Genomic DNA, 23,361 nt, shown 5'->3' with positions numbered 1-23,361 from the left:
CATGTTTGGCTTCAAGACGAAGCTTTGGTTGTGATTTAAGAAGAGTTTTGGGGGGAAATGGAGGAATGGTAGTTTGGAATGGGGTAATATCCCATGGAGCAGGGAAATGTCTCTGTTGTCCAACTTGATATAGATCATGCAGCTGGTTCATGCGGAGGTCGGTTCCAGTTTTTTCGATCCATCTGGAAGGATGTTCACCAGTGCTGAGGAAAGTTTGGAGGGCTTCTGTGCAGGGGTTTGAATGGGCTAGCCTAAGCATATTGACCCCAATAAGGATATTTCTTTCAGTAACACGATCTCTAATGCTTGGAATATTAAGTTCTTTCCGCATATTTAAAATTTTGGCAGTACGAGGGCATCCTAGGATGATCCTCATTGCTTCGTTTTGCAGTTTTTCCAGCCCTCCAAGCTTCCAGTCAGACACGAGTGCAAGTAGAGGCGCCGCATAATCAACCAATGATCTAATATAAGCAAGATACATCATTTTCACAATTTTAACATTAGCACCATACCTGGGATGAAAACCTGCCACAACTCTAAGTGCTCTCAGCCTTTCTTTGTATTGGCGACAAAGTCTTGTTACAACAGGTCCTAGTAGTGGAACCTCAAAGCCTAGATACCTGTATTTGCTTACATATTCTAGAAGAGACCCATCATGCAAATGGAACTGACGAACTGTGCCTCTCTGCCGAGGAGGACGCCTGTTGAGTATCTTTGTTTTATCCCCTGAGATTATTAACCCCAGGTCCTGACACGAGGCTAAAACATGATTAAGAATGTTTTGGGTGTTGGAGAATCCGGTAGTGTGAATCATTATGTCATCAGCAAAACTAACCATATAATGATGGGGCTGGCTAGGCATGGCATTAAGTAAGGCATTAATCAAAATGTTGAAAAGGGTGGGACTAAGCACACCTCCCTGTGGGGTTCCTAATTCAAAATCTTTAGTTACACTTCTATGTCCCTGGAACAACACAGACGACTTTCTGTTAGACAGGTAATCTTTAATCCAGCGGAGAAGCCATCCTCCAACATCCATTCTGGCAAGTTCACTAATGATTACATGTCTGTTGGCTACATCAAAAGCGGATTTAAGGTCAAGGAACGTAGTGTATGAGCTGTCAGTGTGCAGAGTGAGAAAGGTGGTAATGCAATGATGCACACTCCTTCCATGCATGAAGCCATGCAACCGGGGTGACAAGAATTCCTTAATTCTGTGCATAAGACGATTAAGAATCATCCTTTCAAATGTTTTACACAAGCAGCTAGTAAGGGATATTGGGCGAAATGAGTTTTGTTGATTGGGCTTTGGAATGGGAATAATGAGGCTATTGGTCCATGATTTAGGGAGCTCCCCAGTGACATAACTCATGTTATATAATTCAAGTAAAGGATTACCTGGTACTCGACACAGCAATCTGAGTATGTTGTAAGTAATACCATCCTCACCAGGCGACGTGGAGTTGCCCTTAGTTAGTGCTGCATCAAGTTCATAATTAGTGAAAGGAATGTTGCAGTCATCTGCCTTGCTGAGCATAAAGCAAACAAGTCTCTCCCTTGCATCATATTTGTCCATTAATTTCGCCTGTGTGGTACTGGGAAGACTGTCATAGCTAGATGTAGCAGCCCAAGCACTGACTAACTCATTCGCCCTATGCAAGGGATGAGGGTGCGCGATCTGCCCAGTTCTGTTACCCTTAATTCTATTTATGTCCCTCCATGCCCGGCTAAGTGGGGTGTGAGCATTGAGACCATTGACAAATTGTTCCCAGTCTGTTTGCCGCAGCTCTGTCATACGCTCTCTGGCAGCAGCAAGGGCAGTTTGGAAGAGGCTCAGCATTTCAGGGGTACGATGGTTTCTATAGGCTAGGCCTAGTCTGCGAGCAGTACGTTTCAATGTTCGAAGTTTAGAATCATTGTAATAGGTATGATTTTTATAAGACTTATGATTATTATGGAAGTCATTTGGATTTAGAGTAGTAGGAGGTTTCAGAGGCGGCTCTAAGAAGTTCTGAATACTGCTCACAAGGTCATTGTTAAAGGTCTCGACAGAGGTACACTCATAGGAATTATACCAGTCAGTCACATGTGCAACAAAGTCATGTTGATCAGGGGAAACATTAAGACGTTTCCGTTTGAATATCCCACCAGGGAGAATAGTATTACCAATATCTAGAGAGGTTAGCCTTGGGAAATGATCAGACGCTATATCTGTTACAATGGAAGACTCACAGCTGGCAGAAGTAATGTTGAAGCCAAGACACAGATCAAGGACACCTCCATAGATATGTGTGGGTTCAAGGTCACCTACAATTTGCACATTATCATGACTGTTTAAGAGTGACAACAGTTGATTGCCATTACGATTACCAAACTGAGAGTTTCCAATGCTTTTGTGTCTTGCATTATAATCACCAATAATGAGAGTAGGTTCAGACTGAGCACAAGTTGGGAGCTCCAAGTAATTAAACTTATCAGCAGGAGCGTACAAGTTAAATATGTTGAGAGCAGAGTTCCCAATATAAATCCTAACACCGTGATACTGTAGCCCCTCTGTTTTCTTATGTGCAAGAAGTTGATGGGGAAGTGATTTTTTAATATATAGAACACAAGAATTAGTAGATTTGAGGTTATATGCAACAAACGATGGCAATTTAGGGGGTTGGGATTTTTCAGGGACTCTGCACTCTTGTAGACACACAATATCAATGGATTCAGTGGTTACTTTATGATGCAGGTCAGAAAATCTTTTTCTAAGTGACGCAATATTCCAACTTAAAATGGATAGTTTATACGAGTTTGGTTCCATTATAAAAGTCCAGGGATAGTTTTCAATTTCTCAGCAAAATGAAAAAACTTACTAAATAACAAACAGACATAATCAATATCAATATCATCAGTATTATCCTTATCCATGAGTCTCCTAAGTGCACTTCCATTAGTGAGACCTCTTGGGAGTCTTTGTACACAGAGGTCACTGCACTCTTTGTCTGTGAATGTATGGAAGGTGACACTATCCCTCGCACTCAACTCTCCACTTTTATTACAGTCATCACTATCATCACATGTATCACTTCCCTCATCATTATGACCAGTGATACATACACCATTATCAACAACCGGGTCATCTCCACACTCAGTATCTATCAATACATTACACTCATCAGGTTGACTATCATGATGGCCTTCACTGCCCTTATCATCTTCACTGTGATTGTAAACACCACTATCTGCATTCTTTTTGTCTCCTAGAGCATCCAGGACCTTGTCATAGTGGTCCAGTAGCTGGGACAGACAGGAGCGACCTTCACTAAACCCATGTTGCCCTGGGTTGTGTAACTGATGGGTATCTAGATGGGTGGCGATCTTGCTTCTTAGGACCCTTTCAAAGATGTTTACGATAAGGGATGTTAGTGCTATCGGTCTGTAGTTCTTTGCTATTGCTTTACTGCCACCTATGTGGAGTGGGGCTATGTCTTGTTTTAGTAACTGTGAACATAAGAAAGAAGGAACACTGCAACAGGCCTCCTGACCCATGTGGAGCAGGTCCATGTTCCCCCCCGGATTAGCCCAATGACCCACCCAGTCTGGTCACCTCCACTCAAGGAAGGAGTACGACACCAGACCCAGCAGCACAAGCTAGTCAGGTCCAACTCACACCCACCCACACCCACACCCAGTCATGTATTTATCTAACCTATTTTTAAAACTACACAACCTTTTAGCCTCAATAACTGTACTCGGGAGTTTGTTCCACTCGTCCACAACTCTATTACCAAATCAGTGCTTTCCAATATCCTTCCTGAATCTGAATTTTTTCAACTTGAAACCATTGCTGCGAGTCCTGTCTTGGCTGGAAATTTTCAGCACGCTATTTACATCCCCTTTATTTATTCCTGTTTTCCATTTATACACCTCGATCATATCTCCCCTAATTCTACTCCTTTCGAGAGAGTGCAGATTCAGGACCCTCAGTCTATCCTCATAGGGAAGATTTCTGATACATGAGATCATCTTTGTCATCCTCCTCTGTACGTTTTCCAGGGCATTTTTATCCATTTTGTAATACGGTGATCAAAACTGTGCAACACAATCTAAATGAGGCCTAACCAAGGATATATAGCGTTGAAGAACAACCTGAGGACTTCTATTATTTATACTTCTTGATATGAAGCCAAGGATTCTGTTAGCTTTATTGCAAACACTAATGCACTGTTGTCTTGGTTTTAGATTACTACTAACCAGAACTCTTAATTCTTTTCTCAATCAGTAGTATTAAGATCTACATTATTTAGTTTATATGTGGCGTGGTTATTTACCTGTCCAACATTTAGGACTTTGCATTTGTCAATATTAAACTGCATCTGCCACTTCTCCGACCATTGCATCAGTCTATTCAAATCATCCTGGAGTGCTCTAGTGTCCTCATTAGAATGAATTGGACGGCCTATTTTGGTGTCATCACCAAATTTGCTTATGTCCCTATTTATTCCCTCATCTATGTCGTTTATGTAAATTGTGAACAACAACAGGCCCAACACTGACCCCTGAAGAACACCGCTCGTGACGTGCCCTCATTCTGATTTCTCCCCATTTATGCAAACTCTCTTCTGCCTTTTTGCCAGCCATGCCTCTACCCAGGAAAAAATTTCTCCTCCTATTCCATGTGCCTTAGGTTTCCTCAAGAGCCTCTGGTAAGGAACTCTATCGAAAGCCTTACTGAAGTCCATATACACAATATCATATTCATTACCATGATCTACCTCCTCAAACACCTTAGTGAAAAAAGTTAGTAAATTCGTAAGACAGGAACGCCGCTTTGTAAAACCGTGTTGAGATTCATTAATAAATCTGTGCCTATCAAGATGGCTACGAATTGCTTCGGCAATTATTAATTCCATAAATTTTCCCACTATGGAGGTAAGGCTTATTGGTCTATAGTTCAAAGCCAAGGACCTGTCACCTGCCTTGTAAATAGGTATTACATTTGCCATTTTCCACTTATCAGGCACTATGCCAGTTTGTAGTGATATTGTAGTGATACTGGTCCTGTGAGGAGCAGCAGCAGGATAATACTGCACCACCTCTAGGGGCCCTTAACAACAACAACAACAGTTTGGTGTGTGGTCATGGGCACCAACACATGGTGTGTGATTCTCTTATACTTTATCCATTTATCTGCGATGCAGATTACATGGTGAGTTTAAATATGTGGCCTGTAGTTATAACTTTTCTCTTGACATATGCAAGACATCACCATCCCTGTAGAAGCCATTATTAGATGTACTAGTCATTATATTTTGTTGTTGCAGAAGTACTATGAAGATTCTATGTTCAATAAAGCCTAGAGATAAGGCCTGTGTTTCTATCACAACAATTTATTGAACATAGAATCCTGGGCTACCTGGTGGTGATCCTGCGCTAGACTACATCACAACATGGAGCGTTTACTGAAACCTGAGAGGCTAGACTGTGACCCCAGCTTATCAACGGCTGCTCAGGAATGGAAGCACTGGTTTAAGACTTTCGAAAACTTCTTGGGAGCCCTTCCTAAAGAAGATCTAGATAAACTAAGTCTGCTCATCAATTTTGTGTCACCTAAGATATATGAGGCTATTTCTGAGTGTAATACCTACGAAGATGCTATCAAAACCCTCAAGTCTCAGTATATTAAACCTACAAATGAAATCTTTGCACGCTATCGCCTTGCAACTCGCCGCCAGCAGATTGATGAGTCCTTAGAGGAATACTTTCAAGCACTGAAAATCTTAGGTAAGGACTGTCACTTCCAAGCAGTGACAGCTGCTCAGTATTGTGAAGAGTCCATCAGGGATGCTTTTATCAGTGGCCTGCAATCACCAATAATAAGGCAGCGTTTATTGGAGAATAAAACTCTCGACTTAGCCGCTGCCTTTGACCAGGCAAGAGCTCTAGATTCAGCCCAGAAGAATTCTGAAGTATACAGTACCGCTCAGCCTTCTCGAGTGGTAAGTGCTGCAATTCCTGACCAAGACTCTTGCAATGAAGTTACTGTGGAACCTGCCTCAGTGACAGCAGCAGCAGGTACGGTGTGTTTCTTTTGTGGTTTTTCAAGACATCCACGTCCAAAGTGTCCTGCTCGTGAAGCAATGTGCCATAAATGCCACAAGAAAGGTCACTTTGCGAAAGTATGTCGTGCTAATGCATCAACAAGAGCTAGTGCCTCCACACATTCCAGTGATCATGCGACTCTAGCAACAGTGACTTCTGCGGCTACTCCAAATTCACTGTCAAAGGCAGTTGTGAAAGTATTCATCAAAGGAACAGAAGTAGATGGTCTTATTGATAGTGGCAGCTCAGAGAGTTTCATCAACCTTGACTTAGTTAAACGGCTCTCCTTGACTCTACATCACTCATCAGGTACCGTTTCCATGGCATCAACATCTCTCTCTATTCAGACCTTAGGGTTTTGTAAGGTAAATCTCAGAGTTAATGGAAAGGATTATCAAGATGTACATTTAGCTATTCTGCCACAACTGTGCTCTGATGTTATCCTTGGTCAGGACTTTCAGAAGCTGCATGGTAGTGTCACCTTAACATATGGAGGTGAACTGCCTCCTCTTGTTGTCTGTGGACTTAGCACTTTAAGGGTAGACCCACCAAAGCTGTTTGCAAATCTTACCGCGGATTGCCATCCTATATCAGCTAAGTCACGCCGCTATTCTTATGAGGATCGGATGTTCATTGAGAAAGAAACTCAGAGGCTGCTGAAGGAGGGTATTATAGAACCGAGTGATTCTCCTTGGCGTGCACAGGTTGTTGTTGTTAAAGATGGTTATAGGAAACGGAGACTGGCTATCGGTTACTCTGAGACAATCAACAAATTTACACTTCTTGATGGGTACCCTCTACCTCGAATTGACGATACAGTGAACAAAATTGCTCAGTACTACGTGTTTAGCACAATTGATCTGCAGAGTGCCTATCATCAAGTCCCTATAAGGAATGAAGATAAACCATACACAGCGTTTCAGGCTAGTGATGGCCTGTATCAGTTTACCAGAGTCCCTTTTGGAGTCACCAATGGGGTAGCCTGCTTCCAACGAATTATGGATTCACTCATTCAGGAAGAGCAACTCATGGGAACTTACGCGTATTTAGATAATGTTACCATTTGTGGCAAGACCCAGGAGGAACATGATGCAAACCTTGATAAGTTTTTGGAAGCCGCCAAGAAGAAAAATATCAGTTACAATGAGGAAAAGTGCACTTTTTCAACTAAAAGGCTTAGCATCCTTGGTTATGTAGTGGAAGGAGGTTCAATATTCCCAGACCCTGAACGACTACGACCTCTACGGGAACTTCCAATGCCTCAAGACAAAAAGTCACTCCGAAGAACTCTTGGTCTCTTTGCTTATTACTCACAATGGATCTACAACTATTCAAGTAAAGTCCGCCCATTGAGTGCTACCACATTTCCTGTGACAAAGGAAGCAGAAGCCGCTTTCCATACTCTCAAACAGGACATTGAAAACTCAGTAGTTCAAGCCATTGATGAGTCCCTACCATTCGAAGTGGAAACGGATGCATCTGACATTGCCATTGCTGCAGTCTTATCTCAGGCAGGACGACCAGTAGCCTTCTTTTCGAGAACTTTTCAAGGATCAGAGAAATGTTATGCTGCTGTAGAAAAGGAAGCCCAGGCCATCATAGAAGCAGTTCGCCACTGGAGGCATTATTTAACTGGTAGACATTTCACCATAAGGACTGACCAACGGTCCGTGATGTATATGTTCGACAAGAGGCACAAAAGTAGGATAAAGAATGACAAGATATTACGCTGGAGGATGGAACTATCGTGTTATGACTTTGATATCCTGTACCGACCGGGTCAAGAGAACATCTCACCTGATGCATTCTCTAGGTCCCACTGTGGAGCAGCATGTCATGATTTGCAATCACTCTCATCTCTCCACAAGGCTTTGTGTCACCCAGGAGTTACACGCCTGTACCATTTTGTCAAATCAAAGAACATGCCCTACTCAGTGGAAGATGTGCGACAAGTGATCAGAGCATGCAGAGTATGTGCAGAGTGCAAGCCAAACTTTCATCAGCCAGAGAAGACTCATCTCATAAAATCCACCCAGCCTTTCGAAAGATTGAATATAGATTTCAAAGGACCTCTACCAAGCACAAATCAGAATAGGTATTTCCTTAACATAGTAGATGAATATTCAAGGTTTCCCTTTGTATTCCCCTGTGCAAATATGGCTGCTTCAACTGTTATTAGTTGTCTTTCACAGTTGTTCTCTATTTTTGGTATGCCAGCTTATATCCATTCAGACAGGGGATCCTCGTTCATGAGTAACGAACTTCAGGAGTTTTTGGCTAGCAAAGGTATTGCCTGCAGCAGAACAACAAGCTACAACCCTCAAGGCAATGGTCAAGTGGAGCGGTTCAATGGTACTATATGGAAGGCAGTTACAATGACATTAAAGTCGCGCAATCTACCTGTTCAACACTGGCAAACTGTCCTACCGGATGCTCTTCACTCTATTAGATCACTGCTGTGCACAGCTACTAATGCAACCCCTCATGAAAGACTCCTCAACTATTCACGTCGTTCCTCTACGGGAGCCTCCGTGCCCACTTGGTTATGTCATCCTGGACCCGTTCTCCTGAAGAGTCACCGTAGGATGAACAAGACGGATCCTTTAGTGGAAGAGGTAGAGCTCCTGCAAGCTAATCCACATTACGCCCACATTCGCTACCAAAATGGTGAAGAGACTACAGTATCTACAAGACATTTAGCCCCAGTTGAAATCCCTATTAGTGTGGAATCTCAAGATACACCAATAGATGTGAAAGATGCTTCGTTTTCTCCTGGAAAGCCCCTTGAGACTACCCCTATGGAAATAGAGGATTCTGCTCCAGCAGTTAATCAAACCCCGCTGGAAAATATCGAACCTGGTGAAGAGGCTCAAGGGCTACGAAGGTCGGGACGTGTACGTCGCCCACCTAACAGTTTGGGAGATTACTGTCTCTGATATTTTAGAAGGGGGAGATTGTAGTGATACTGGTCCTGTGAGGAGCAGCAGCAGGATAATACTGCACCACCTCTAGGGGCCCTTAACAACAACAACAACAGTTTGGTGTGTGGTCATGGGCACCAACACATGGTGTGTGATTCTCTTATACTTTATCCATTTATCTGCGATGCAGATTACATGGTGAGTTTAAATATGTGGCCTGTAGTTATAACTTTTCTCTTGACATATGCAAGACATCACCATCCCTGTAGAAGCCATTATTAGATGTACTAGTCATTATATTTTGTTGTTGCAGAAGTACTATGAAGATTCTATGTTCAATAAAGCCTAGAGATAAGGCCTGTGTTTCTATCACAACAGATATGTTAAAAAGATTAGCCAAAGGTATGCTAAGTTCCTCTTTACATTCCTTTAGCACCCTTGCAAACAGGTCATCAGGGCCTGGGGATTTGTTAGGTTTTAGTCTCTCTATTTGTCTGAGGACCATGTCACTAGTTACCGCAATCGTGCATAGTTTATTATCGTCCTGTTCTACATAATCTATTATTTCAGGAATATCGCTACTATTTTCCTGGGTGAAAACTGAGAGGAAGTAAGTATTGAGAATTTCACACATATCCTTATCACTGTCAGTGATCTGACCAGAGTTACTCTTAAGTCGGCCTATCCTGTCCCTAATCTTACTTCTGTATACCCGAAAGAACCCTTTTGGGTTAGTCTTTGAATCCCTTGCGACCTTAGCCTCACAATCCCTTTTTGCTTTTCTTATTCCTTTCTTTATTTCTCTCTTTAATTGAATATATTGATTTCTTAACTGCCCATCCCCTCTTTTGGTACGCCTATATATGCCTCTCTTTTGATCAATGAGATGTTTTAATCTATTGTTCATCCATTTGGGATCATTTTTGTTAGATCTAATTTCCCTACTCGGAACAAAAGTTGTCTGGGCAGCTAGAACTATGCTCTGAAAAACGTCATATTTACAACCAAGATCACCTACCTGACCCATAGTCAGGACATCCCAGTTTAGCCCACCTAGGTAATTTTTCAGTCCCATGAAGTCGGCCAAGCGAAAATCTGGGACAGAGATTTGATTGCAGTTATCTGGGTAATTCCATGATATATTGAAACTAAGTGATTTGTGATCACTTTCCCCAAGCTCATCATTAACCTCAAGATTATTAATTAGTGAATCTTTGTTGGCAAGAACCAAGTCAAGCAGATTGTTTCCTCTAGTTGGTTCTGTCAAAACCTGTTCCAAAAAGCAATCCTGAACCGTATCAAGAAAGTCACTAGACTCAAGATTTCCTGTCATGTTGTTCCAATCAATTTGTCTAAGTTAAAATCTCCCATTATCACAACATTTTCATATCTAGATGCCTTATGAATTTCGTCCCATAACAGCTTACTGCACTCCCTATCAAGGTTTGGGGGCTTATAAATCACACCCAAAATTAATTTGTCACGTCCCTCGAGAAACTGTAGCCAAACTGATTCTGTGTTCGATGTTTCTAATCTTATATCATGTCTAAGACAACAATTTAAATTTTCTCTGACATACATCGCCACTTCACCACCCTTCCTGTTGACCCTATCAGTGTGGAATAGTTTATAACCCTGTATGTTGCATTCAGAAGGCATTTCTATATCTTTCAGGTTGAACCAGGTCTCTGTTATACCAATAATATCTATATTACCTACACTTGCAAGTAATCTTAGCTCATCTATCTTATTTCTTAGACTCCTACTATTTGTATAGTAAACCTTAAGGGAGTTAGTCACTCGTTGCCCTCTACTATCTCTAATTGCTTCTTGATCAGTTGATTTGCCATTACTAGCAACTTGATTTTGAATATTGTCTTTTAAACATATCCCTGAGGTATCCCAGTAATAACTACTGTTTTTAACCCTAATGCTGCAGCCTGATTGTTTCCCACAAACACCTATACCTCTACAATCTATCAGTTTAAATTCCTAGACAAGTCATTAATTACCCTCTCAATCGAATTGGCTAATGCAACCACTCCATCCCCAGAGAGATGAACCCCATCCCTTGCATACATATCACGTTTGCCAAAGAATAGGTCCCAGTTATCAATGAATGGGATTGCAAGTTCCTTGCAGTACCTGTCTAGCCAGCAATTAATACCAATTGCCCTAGACATCCATTCATTGCCCACTCCCTTTCTAGGCAAGATGCTACATATGACTGGGATCCCTCCCATAGACCTAACTACTTCTATGGCTGACCTGTACTTATCCAGCAGCTCCTCTCTCCTGCCCTTCCCAATGTCATTACCCCAGTGCTAAGACAGATAATGGGCTTGTTCCCATTACCTACCATAATATTATCCAACCTGCTGACTATGTCACCAACACTAGCTCCAGGAAGGCACACTCTCTGTCTGACCTTTCTGTCTCTGTTACAAAATGCACGGTCCATATATCTTACCTGACAATCTTCTACTATTAAAATATTCTTACCTTGATTAGCAGGGGAATCAGTGGTACCTTCAACATCACTAGCCACTGAAGTACACTCGTCTTGGAGAACAGAGAATTGATTTCCTACCTTCACATCTTCTCTATTAACTCTCCTCATCTTCCTTCTTCCTGAACTGTGAACTACTTAAAGCGGCTGCCACTATCACTGCTGGTGACCATTTCCTCCTTACCAGCTAAATCCTTTTCACATTCACTCCCAAACTCATCTATGCGAAGCTTCAGCCTCCTATTTTCCTCCTGAAGAAGTACAATCTCCTTCTTCAACACTTGAACCTGAGATTCTAAAACACTACACCAAGCCATGGTGCTTGGTAATGCTAACTCCCAAGAGTTTAGGCCACCTGTGGGACGACCTGTGTCCATGCTCCCTCCCTCTCCCGGCGGGTGGAAACATTTCTGTGTGTTTCCTTACACTTGTTGTCATGTTCATGTTATCCTGATGCCAAATGACTTCGAACAGGCAATAAATGACATGCCCATGCACTCTGCCCCAGGGCCAGACTCATCGAACTCCGTGTTCATCAAGAACTGCAAGAAGCCCCTATCACGAGCTTTTACCATCCTATGGAGAGGGAGCATGGACAAGGGGGTCGTCCCACAGTTACTAAAAACAACAGACATAGCCCCACTCCGCAAAGGGGGCAGTAAAGCAATACCACAGAACTACAGACCAATAGCATTAACATCCCATATCATAAAAATCTTTGAAAGGGTCCTAAGAAGCAAGATCGCCACCCATCTAGAAACCCATCAATTACACAATCCAGGGCAACATGGGCTCAGAACAGGTCGCTCCTGTCTGTCTCAACTATTGGATCACTACGACAAGGTCCTAGATGCACTAGAAGTAAAAAAGAATGCAGATGTAATATATATAGACTTTGCAAAAGCCTTCGACAAGTTTGACCATGGCGTAATAGCGCACAAAATGCGTGCTAAAGGAATAACAGGAAAATTTGGTAAATGGATCTATAATTTCCTTACAAACAGAACACAAAGAGTGGTAGTCAACATAGTAAAGTCCGAGGCAGCTACAGTGAAAAGCTCTGTTCCACAAGGCACAGTACTCGCTCCCATCGTGTTTCTCATCCTCATTTCTAACATAGACAAGAATGTCAGCCACAGCACCGTGTTTTCCTTTGCAGATGACACCGGAATCTGCATGACAGTGTCTTCCATTGCAGACACTGCAAGGCTCCAGGCAGACATCAACCAAATCTTTCAGTGGGCTGCAGAAAACAATATAAAGTTCAACGACGAGAAATTTCAATTACTCAGATATGGTAAACACGAGGGAATTAAAACTTCATCAGAGTACAAAACAAATTCTGGCCACAAAATAGAGCGAAACGCCAATGTCAAAGACCTGGGAGTGATCATGTCGGAGGATCTCACCTTCAAGGACCATAACATTGTATCAATCGCATCTGCTAGAAAAATGACAGAATGGATAATGAGAACCTTCAAAACTAGGGATGCCAAGCCCATGATGACACTCTTCAGGTCACTTGTTCTATCTAGGCTGGAATATTACTGCACACTAACAGCACCTTTCAAGGCAGGTGAAATTGCTGACCTAGAAAATGTAGAGAACCTTCATGGCGCGCATAACGGAGATAAAACACCTCAATTACTGGGAGCGCTTGAAGTTCCTGAACCTGTACTACCTGGAACGCAGGCGGGAGATACATGATTATATACACCTGGAAAATCCTAGAGGGACTAGTACTGAACTTGCACACGAAAATCACTCACAACGAAAGCAAAAGACTCGGCAGACGATGCAACATCCCCCCAATGAAAAGCAGGGGTGTCACTAGCACGTTAAGAGACCGTACAATAAGTTTCAGGGGCCCGAGACTGTTCAACTGCCTCCCAGCATACATAAAGGGGATTACCAATAGACCCCTGGCAGTCTTCAAGCTGGCACTGGACAAGCACCTAAAGTCGGTACCTGACCAGCCGGGCTGTGGCTCGTACGTTGGTTTGTGTGCAGCCAGCAGTAACAGCCTGGTTGATCAGGCTCTGATCCACCAGGAGGCCTGGTCACAGACCGGGCCGCGGGGGCGTTGACCCCCGGAACTCTCTCCAGGTAAACTCCAGGTAAACAGCAAGTAGGTACCTGGGTGTTAGTGGACTGGTGTGGGTGGCATCCTGGGGGATAAGATTGAGGATGACAATGAAAATAAGACAGACAGTTCTGGATGACGCACTGTCTTGAGTTATCCTGGGTGGCTAACCCTCCGGGGTTAAAAATATTATCTCTTATACAAAAATGTGTGTACATCAGAGAAGACTTGGTACCTCCCCCCGCCAGTGTTACCTCCAACTACCACACAGTTCAAATTCAAATTCAAATTCAAAGTTTATTCTCTATAAAGATTACAATGTTGAATTTACAGAATTTGGTTGTTGTGTGATTTACATGTAGTTAAATAATGATTACAGAGTGTACCACTAGAACACCTAGCATGGCTAGGCATTACAGAGTGTACCACTAGAACGCCTAGCATGGCTAGGCATTACAGAGTGTACCACTAGAACACCTAGCATGGCTAGGCATTACAGAGTGTACCACTAGAACGCTTAGCATGGCTAGGCATTACAGAGTGTGCCACTAGAACACCTAGCATGGCTAGGTATTACAGAGTGTACCACTAGAACGCCTAGCATGGCTAGGCATTTCGGGCAGACTTAGTTTAATTCTTTATTTTAAAATATTACAAATTATGAGGTAAGTTGGTATTATGGCTAAGTGACTAAATACTAGTTTGTGAGTTTAGCAATGTGAATGCTTTTGTTTTGGCACAGTACATAGTTTCAGTATTGGAGTATCACAGGATTCATTATTTTAAGATTGAGATTAATATTTCTGTTTATGGTCAAATGGGTGAGTGAGTGTAAGTGTGAACCACCAGGTGGTATTCGTGTAGTTAGTTGACGGGGTGTATCAGGGAGATAAGATGTTTTCTAATGGTAGTTTTGAAGGTGATGAATGTGTCTGCAGTTCTAGAGTTCTCAGGTAGGGTATTCCAGATTTTAGGGCCTTTGACATACATTGAATTTTTGTAAAGGTTTAGTCGGACACGGGGAATGTCATAGAGATGTTTGTGTCTGGTGTTATGCCTGTGGGTTCTGTCACAACTATCAAGAAATCGTTTTAGGTCATGGTTAATATTGGAGTTTAAGGTCCTGTAGATGTAGATTGCACAGTAGTAAGTGTGGATGTTCTGAACAGGGAGTAAGTTTAGATCTATGAAGAGTGCAGGGGGGGGGGGTTGCCAGGGATGGGATTTAGTGATTATTCTTACTGCAGCTTTTTGTTGGGTTATTATTGGCTTTAGGTGTGTTGCTGCAGTTGATCCCCAAGCACAAATAGCATAGGTGAGGTATGGATAAATAAGTGAGTGCTATATACACCTGGAAAATCCTAGAGGGACTAGTACCGAACTTGCACACGAAAATCACTCACTACGAAAGCAAAAGACTTGGCAGACGATGCACCATCCCCCCAATGAAAAGCAGGGGTGTCACTAGCACGTTAAGAGACCATACAATAAGTGTAAGGGGCCCGAGACTGTTCAACTGCCTCCCAGCACACATAAGGGGGATTACCAACAGACCCCTGGCAGTCTTCAAGCTGGCACTGGACAAGCACCTAAAGTCAGTTCCTGATCAGCCGGGCTGTGGCTCGTACGTTGGTTTGCGTGCAGCCAGCAGCAACAGCCTGGTTGATCAGGCTCTGATCCACCAGGAGGCCTGGTCACAGACCGGGCCGCGGGGGCGTTGACCCCCGGAACTCTCTCTAGGTAAACTCCAGGTATAGTGTGAGAAGGGCATTTTGCGGCACGTAGTATCGTATCTTGGAGAGGATCCCAACCGTTTTGGATACTTTTTTGGTTATATGTTGGATATGGGTGCTGAAATTCAGATTGTTGTCAAGGTATAGGCCTAGGAATTTGTCCTCATATTTTCTGGTAATTAGAGTGTTGTCGATCTTAATGTTAAGTTGTCCAATACCTGCTCTGCTACCAAACATAATATAGTAGATTTTGTCAGTGTTAAGCGTAAGTTTATTGGCTGTCATCCAAGTCGATATTTTGATCAGCTCCTCGTTAACAATGGTGTTGAGGGTGGCAAGATTAGGGTGAGAGATGACATAAGTCGTGTCGTCAGCAAATTATTATTATAATCAAGGGGGAAGCGCTAAACCCGGAGGATTATACAGCGCCTGGGGGGGGGATGTGGAAGGCATTCAGGCTTAATTCGGGGAACTGGAGCTCAGATCCAATTCCCTAAATCAAGAGCCCCTCACCAACATCAAGGAACCTTCCTTGAGGGGGTCGTCAGCAAAGAGAATGGGTTTCAGGTGTTGGGATACGTTTGGAAGGTCATTGATGTATATGAGGAAGAGCAGGGGACCAAGGACACTTCCCTGCGGAACTCCAGTATCAAGTGGCCGTGTTGTTGATGCTGTATCTTTAATGGTGGCATACTGATACCTATTAGTAATGTAAGATTTGAAATAAGCAAGCGCATGGCCTCTTATACCGTAATGATCAAGTTTGTGGAGTAGGATGTCGTGGTCTACTAGGTCAATCAAAATTCCTAATTGCTTCTGTGTGAATTATTACTTATATTTCAGCACTTATAAAGTACTTATAGTGTAAGGCAAAATAATAAATTATTTTACGTAAAATATAGTAAGAATAAAGACTTAAATAAGGCTGAGAGGGACCTTCTTCAGTATTTTTAACTAACTCACAGTGAGTTATACAATGATTATATGTGAATTATCATCTTTATTTTAACACTAGTGAACTTCTGGTAGTGTCAGGTTGGATAATAAGTCGTTGTAGGTAAAATAAAGTTAAATAAGGCAGATGGGTGACGTAGTAGTGTTTGTCAACTTACAGTGAGTCGAGTACTGCGTGTCACACTTATCTCATTATTTATTATAAAACTGATATTAATACACAACACATATTCATATGGTTCACACTGGCACTCCGTCAAACTCCCTGGCACTCACTGGCACTCCGTCAAACTCCCTGGCACTCACTGGCACTCCGTCAAACTCCCTGGCACTCACTGGCACTCCGTCAAACTCCCTGGCACTCACTGACACTCCATCAAACTCCCTGGCACTCACTGGCACTCCGTCAAACTCACTGGCACTCACTGACACTCTGTCAAACTCCCTGGCACTCACAGACACTCCGTCAAACTCCCTGGCACTCACTGGCGCTCCGTCAAACTCCCTGGCACTCACTGGCACTCCGTCAAACTCCCTGGCACTCACTGACACTCCGTCAAACTCCCTGGCACTCACTAACACTGTCAAACTCCCTGGCACTCACTGACACTCCATCAAACTCCCTGGCACTCACTGGCACTCCGTCAAACTCACTGGCACTCACTGACACTCTGTCAAACTCCCTGGCACTCACAGACACTCCGTCAAACTCCCTGGCACTCACTGGCGCTCCGTCAAACTCCCTGGCACTCACTGGCACTCCGTCAAACTCCCTGGCACTCACTGACACTCCGTCAAACTCCCTGGCACTCACTAACACTCTGTCAAACTCCCTGGCACTCACTGGCACTCCGTCAAACTCACTGGCACTCACTGACACTCCGTCAAACTCCCTGGCACTCACTGACACTCCGTCAAACTCCCTGGCACTCACTGACACTCCGTCAAACTCCCTGGCACTCACTGGCGCTCCGTGACACTCCCTGGCACTCACTGTCACTCATCGGCACTCCCTGGCACTCCGTGACACTCACCAAGGTGACACAATGTCATATTCTAACAAGTTTGTTCATGAAAATTAACATTCTAAGAAAACGTTGTTCATACGTTTGTTAGTTTTGAACGTGTTCACGAGAGGCTCTTGATCCAAGGTAACGAATATTGTCTGGTCCACCAGGTTGTTAGTGCTGGTGGTCCTGGACCAGGCTTAGGTTGGTACGGGTGAAACCATTAAGATGTGTTCCCTTAAGACACGTAATGTTCACCTAACCTTAAGTACCTGGTGTTAGTGGTGGTGTGGGTGGCATCCTGGGTGTTAGTGGTGGTGTGGGTGGCATCCTGGGTGTTAGTGGTGGTGTGGGTGGCATCCTGGGTGTTAGTGGTGGTGTGGGTGGCATCCTGGGTGTTAGTGGTGGTGTGGGTGGCATCCTGGGTGTTAGTGGTGGTGTGGGTGGCATCCTGGGTGTTAGTGGTGGTGTGGGTGGCATCCTGGGTGTTAGTGGTGGTGTGGGTGGCATCCTGGGTGTTAGTGGTGGTGTGGGTGGCATCCTGGGTGTTAGTGGTGGTGTGGGTGGCATCCTGGGTGTTAGTGGTGGTGTGGGTGGCATCCTGGGTGTTAGTGGTGGTGTGGGTGGCATCCTGGGTGTTAGTGGTGGTGTGGGTGGCATCCTGGGTGTTAGTGGTGGTGTGGGTGGCATCCTGGGTGTTAGTGGTGGTGTGGGTGGCATCCTGGGTGTTAGTGGTGGTGTGGGTGGCATCCTGGGTGTTAGTGGTGGTGTGGGTGGCATCCTGGGTGTTAGTGGTGGTGTGGGTGGCATCCTGGGTGTTAGTGGTGGTGTGGGTGGCATCCTGGGTGTTAGTGGTGGTGTGGGTGGCATCCTGGGTGTTAGTGGTGGTGTGGGTGGCATCCTGGGTGTTAGTGGTGGTGTGGGTGGCATCCTGGGTGTTAGTGGTGGTGTGGGTGGCATCCTGGGTGTTAGTGGTGGTGTGGGTGGCATCCTGGGTGTTAGTGGTGGTGTGGGTGGCATCCTGGGTGTTAGTGGTGGTGTGGGTGGCATCCTGGGTGTTAGTGGTGGTGTGGGTCGCATCCTGGGTGTTAGTGGACTGGTGTGGGTCACATCATGGGAGCTAGTGGACTGGTGAGGGTAGCATCCTGGGTGTTAGTGGACTGGTGTGGGTGGCATCCTGGGTGTTAGTGGACTGGTGTGGGTTGCATCCTGGGTGTTAGTGGACTGGTGTGAGTGGCATCCTGGGTGTTAGTGGACTGGTGTGGGTGGCATCCTGGGTGTTAGTGGACTGGTGTGGCTTGCATACTGGGTGTTAGTGGACTGGTGTGGGTCACATCATGGGAGCTAGTGGACTGGTGAGGGTAGCATCCTTGGTGTTAGTTGACTGGTGTGGGTCACATCTTGGGTGTTAGTGGACTGGTGTGGGTGGCATCCTGGGTGTTAGTGGACTGGTGCGGGTCACATCCTGGGTGTTAGTGGACTGGTGTGAGTGGCATCCTGGGTGTTAGTGGACTGGTGTGGGTTGCATCCTGGGTGTTAGTGGCCTGGTGTGGGTGGCATCCTGGGTGTTAGTGGACTGGTGTGGGTGGCATCCTGGGTGTTAGTGCCGGAAAAAAAATCCCCCCCCAGTACCAACAATACCACCAGTCCGATAACATTCTTCTTTGCAAATATACAGGGTCTAAAGCCAGCAACAAACAACAAAATACCTTTCATCCGTGGACTGCTTGCAGAGGCAAAGGCAATGTTCGCGGCTTTCACTGAGACCCACATAAAGGATCACTTGGACAATGAAATATGGATCCCAGGTTACAACCTATACAGATGTGACAGAGTGAACAGGCAAAAGGGGGGGGGGGTTGGCCTGTACATTGCAGAGTCACTTGTTTGCACAGAACTGCTTAATGCCTCAAATGACGTAGTGGAAGTTTTAGCAGTAAAGGTCGAGAACCAAAACCTAGTCATTGTGGTTGTCTACAAGCCTCCGGATGCAACATCCCAGCAATTCCAGGAACAGCTGTTAAAAATTGACCACTGTCTGGAAAATCTTCCAGCTCCTGCACCCAACATCTTGCTCCTGGGGGATTTCAACTTAAGGCACCTAAAATGGAGGAATATAGCAAATAATATTGTTGCAGTAATAACACCAGGAGGCAGCTCTGATGAAAACTCACACTCACACGAGCTTTTAAATCTCTGCACAAAATTCAATTTAAACCAGCAAATAATAGAGCCTACTAGACTGGAGAATACACTAGACCTCATATTCACTAACAATGATGATCTGATAAGAAATGTCACCATATCAAAAACAATATACTCAGATCACAACATAATTGAGGTTCAGACATGTATGCGAGGAGCCCCAGACCGACAAAATGAGACTAGTCACAAGGGAGCATTCACCAAATTCAACTTCAATAACAAAAACATAAAGTGGGACCAAGTAAACCAAGTCCTAACCGATATAAGCTGGGAAGATATACTAAGCAACACAGACCCAAACTTATGCCTAGAACAGATTAACTCGGTGGCACTCGATGTATGCACAAGGCTTATTCCTCTAAGAAAAAGGAGGAGTAGATGTAAAATAGAAAGAGACAGGCGCTCCCTTTACAGGCGACGGAAAAGAATAACAGAGCGGCTAAAAGAGGTCAATATATCTGAAATGCGCAGGGAGACACTGGTCAGAGAAATAGCAAGCATCGAACTTAAGCTAAAAGAATCCTTTAGGAGTCAGGAATCGCGGGAAGAACTAAAAGCTATAAATGAAATCGAAAGAAACCCAAAGTATTTCTTCTCCTATGCCAAATCAAAATCGAGAACAACGCCCAGTATTGGGCCCCTACTTAAACAAGATGGGTCCTACACAGATGACAGCAAGGAAATGAGTGAGCTACTCAAGTCCCAATATGACTCAGTTTTTAGCAAGCCGCTAACCAGACTGAGAGTCGAAGATCAAAATGAATTTTTTATGAGAGAGCCACAAAATTTGATTAACACAAGCCTATCCGATGTTATCCTGACGCCAAATGACTTCGAACAGGCGATAAATGACATGCCCATGCACTCTGCCCCAGGGCCAGACTCATGGAACTCCGTGTTCATCAAGAACTGCAAGAAGCCCCTATCACGAGCCTTTTCCATCCTATGGAGAGGGAGCATGGACACGGGGGTCGTCCCTCAGTTACTAAAAACAACAGACATAGCCCCACTCCACAAAGGGGGCAGTAAAGCAACAGCAAAGAACTACAGACCAATAGCACTAACATCCCATATCATAAAAATCTTTGAAAGGGTCCTAAGAAGCAAGATCACCACCCATCTAGAAACCCATCAGTTACACAACCCAGGGCAACATGGGTTTAGAACAGGTCGCTCCTGTCTGTCTCAGCTACTGGATCACTACGACAAGGTCCTAAATGCACTAGAAGACAAAAAGAATGCAGATGTAATATATACAGACTTTGCAAAAGCCTTCGACAAGTGTGACCATGGCGTAATAGCGCACAAAATGCGCGCTAAAGGAATAACAGGAAAAGTCGGTCGATGGATCTATAATTTCCTCACTAACAGAACACAGAGAGTAGTCGTCAACAGAGTAAAGTCCGAGGCAGCTACAGTGAAAAGCTCTGTTCCACAAGGCACAGTACTAGCTCCCATCTTGTTCCTCATCCTCATATCCGACATAGACAAGGATGTCAGCCACAGCACCGTGTCTTCCTTTGCAGATGACACCCGAATCTGCATGACAGTGTCTTCCATTGCAGACACTGCAAGGCTCCAGGCGGACATCAACCAAATCTTTCAGTGGGCTGCAGAAAACAATATGAAGTTCAACGATGAGAAATTTCAATTACTCAGATATGGTAAACATAGGAAATTCAATCTTCATCAGAGTACAAAACAAATTCTGGCCACGAAATAGAGCGAAACACCAACGTCAAAGACCTGGGAGTGATTATGTCGGAGGATCTCACCTTCAAGGACCATAACATTGTATCAATCGCATCTGCTAGAAAAATGACAGGATGGATAATGAGAACCTTCAAAACTAGGGAGGCCAAGCCCATGATGACACTCTTCAGGTCACTTGTTCTATCTAGGCTGGAATATTGCTGCACTCTAACAGCACCTTTCAAGGCAGGTGAAATTGCCGACCTAGAAAATGTACAGAGAACTTTCACGACGCGCATAACGGAGATAAAACACCTCAATTACTGGGAGCGCTTGAGGTTTCTAAACCTGTATTCCCTGGAACGCAGGAGGGAGAGATACATGATTATATACACCTGGAAAATCCTAGAGGGACTAGTACCGAACTTGCACACGAAAATCACTCACTACGAAAGCAAAAGACTTGGCAGACGATGCACCATCCCCCCAATGAAAAGCAGGGGTGTCACTAGCACGTTAAGAGACCATACAATAAGTGTCAGGGGCCCGAGACTGTTCAACTGCCTCCCAGCACACATAAGGGGGATTACCAACAGACCCCTGGCAGTCTTCAAGCTGGCACTGGACAAGCACCTAAAGTCAGTTCCTGATCAACCGGGCTGTGGCTCGTACGTTGGTTTGCGTGCAGCCAGCAGGAACAGCCTGGTTGATCAGGCGCTGATCCACCAGGAGGCCTGGTCACAGACCGGGCCGCGGGGGCGTTGACCCCCGAAACTCTCTCCAGGTAAACTCCAGGTAAACTGGTGTGGGTCACATCCTGGGTGTTAGTGAACTGGTGTGGGTGGCATCCTGGGTGTTAGTGGACTGGTGTATGTGGCATCCTGGGTGTTAGTGGACTGGTGTGGGTGGCACCCTGGGTGTTAGTGGACTGGTGTGGGTGGCATCCTGGGTGTTAGTGGACTGGTGTGGGTTGCATCCTGGGTGCTAGTGGACTGGTGTGGGTGGCATCCTGGGTGTTAGTGTACTGGTGTGGGTCACATCCTGGGTGTTACTGTACTGGTGTGTATCATATCCAGGGTGTTAGTGTACTGGTGTTGGTTACATCTTGGGTGTTAGTGGACTGGTGTGGGTCACATCCTGGGAGTTAGTGGACTGGTGTGGTTCACATCCTGGGTGTTAGTGGACTATTGTGGGTGGCATCCTGGGCGTTAGTGGATTTGTGTGGGTGGCATCCTGGTTGTTAGTGTACTGGTGTGGGTGGCATCCTGGGTGTTACTGGACTGGTGTGGGTGACATTCTGGGTGTTAGTGGACTGGTGTGGGTCACATCCTGGGTGTTAGTGTACTGATGTGTGTCACATCCTGGGTGTTAGTGTACTGGTGTGGGTGGCATCCTGGCTGTTACTGGACTGGTGTGGGTGACATCCTGGGTGTTAGTGGACTGATGTGGGTCACATCCTGGGTGTTAGTGGACTGGTGTAGGTCACATCATGGGTGTTAGTGGACTGGTGTCGGTCGCATCCTGGGTGTTACTGGACTGGTGTTGGTCACATCATGGGTGTTAGTGGACTAGTGTATGTCACATCCTGGGTTTTAGTGGACTGGTGTGGGTGCCATCCTGGGTGTTAGTGTTCTGGTGTGGGTGACATCTTGGGTGTTAGTGGACTGGTGTGGGTCATATCCTTTGTGTTAGTGGACTGGTGTGGGTCACATACTGGGTGTTATTGGACTGGTGTGAGTGACATCCTGGGTATTAGTGGACTGGTGTGGGTCACATCCTGGGTGTTAGTGGACTTGTGTGGGTCACATCCTGGGCGGTAGTGGACTGGTGTGGGTCACATCCTGGGTGTTAGTGGTCTGGTGTGGGTCACATCCTGGGTGTTAGCAGACTTGTGTGGGTCACATTCAGGGTGTTAGTGGACTGGTGTGGGTCACATCATGGGTGTTAGTGGACTGGTGTGGGTCACATCATGGGCGTTAGTGGACTGGTGTGGGTCACATCCTGGGTGTTAGTGGACTGGTGTGAGTCACATCCTGGGTGTTACTGGACTGGTGTGAGTGACATCCTGGGTATTAGTGGACTGGTGTGGGTCACATCCTGGGTGTTAGTGGACTTGTGTGGGTCACATCCTGGGCGGTAGTGGACTGGTGTGGGTCACATCCTGGGT

At 44.9% G+C, this 23,361-nt stretch overlaps 1 protein-coding gene across 5 annotated transcripts in view; it reads left to right on the top strand.

Moving 5' to 3' along the window:
- Window positions 1–23,361, top strand: part of LOC128694212 (uncharacterized) — a 233,316-nt gene that overhangs the window by 114,484 nt on the left and 95,471 nt on the right. The window contains exon 1 of one of the 5 annotated variants that reach the window (XM_070093791.1): window positions 15,883–16,021. The exons of 2 other annotated variants lie outside the window; for them this stretch is intronic. The gene's annotated coding sequence lies outside the window, so the exon portion shown is untranslated. Of the gene's footprint in view, window positions 1–15,882; window positions 16,022–16,409; window positions 17,329–23,361 lie in introns of those variants that run through there. 2 more of the 5 variants (XR_011393130.1, XM_070093789.1) reach the window with 2 other exon arrangements.

Source organism: Cherax quadricarinatus, chromosome 43 (genome assembly GCF_038502225.1).
Source record: "Cherax quadricarinatus isolate ZL_2023a chromosome 43, ASM3850222v1, whole genome shotgun sequence".
Lineage (NCBI taxonomy): Eukaryota > Metazoa > Arthropoda > Malacostraca > Decapoda > Parastacidae > Cherax > Cherax quadricarinatus.
This window is presented reverse-complemented; position numbering and strand designations above follow the sequence as displayed.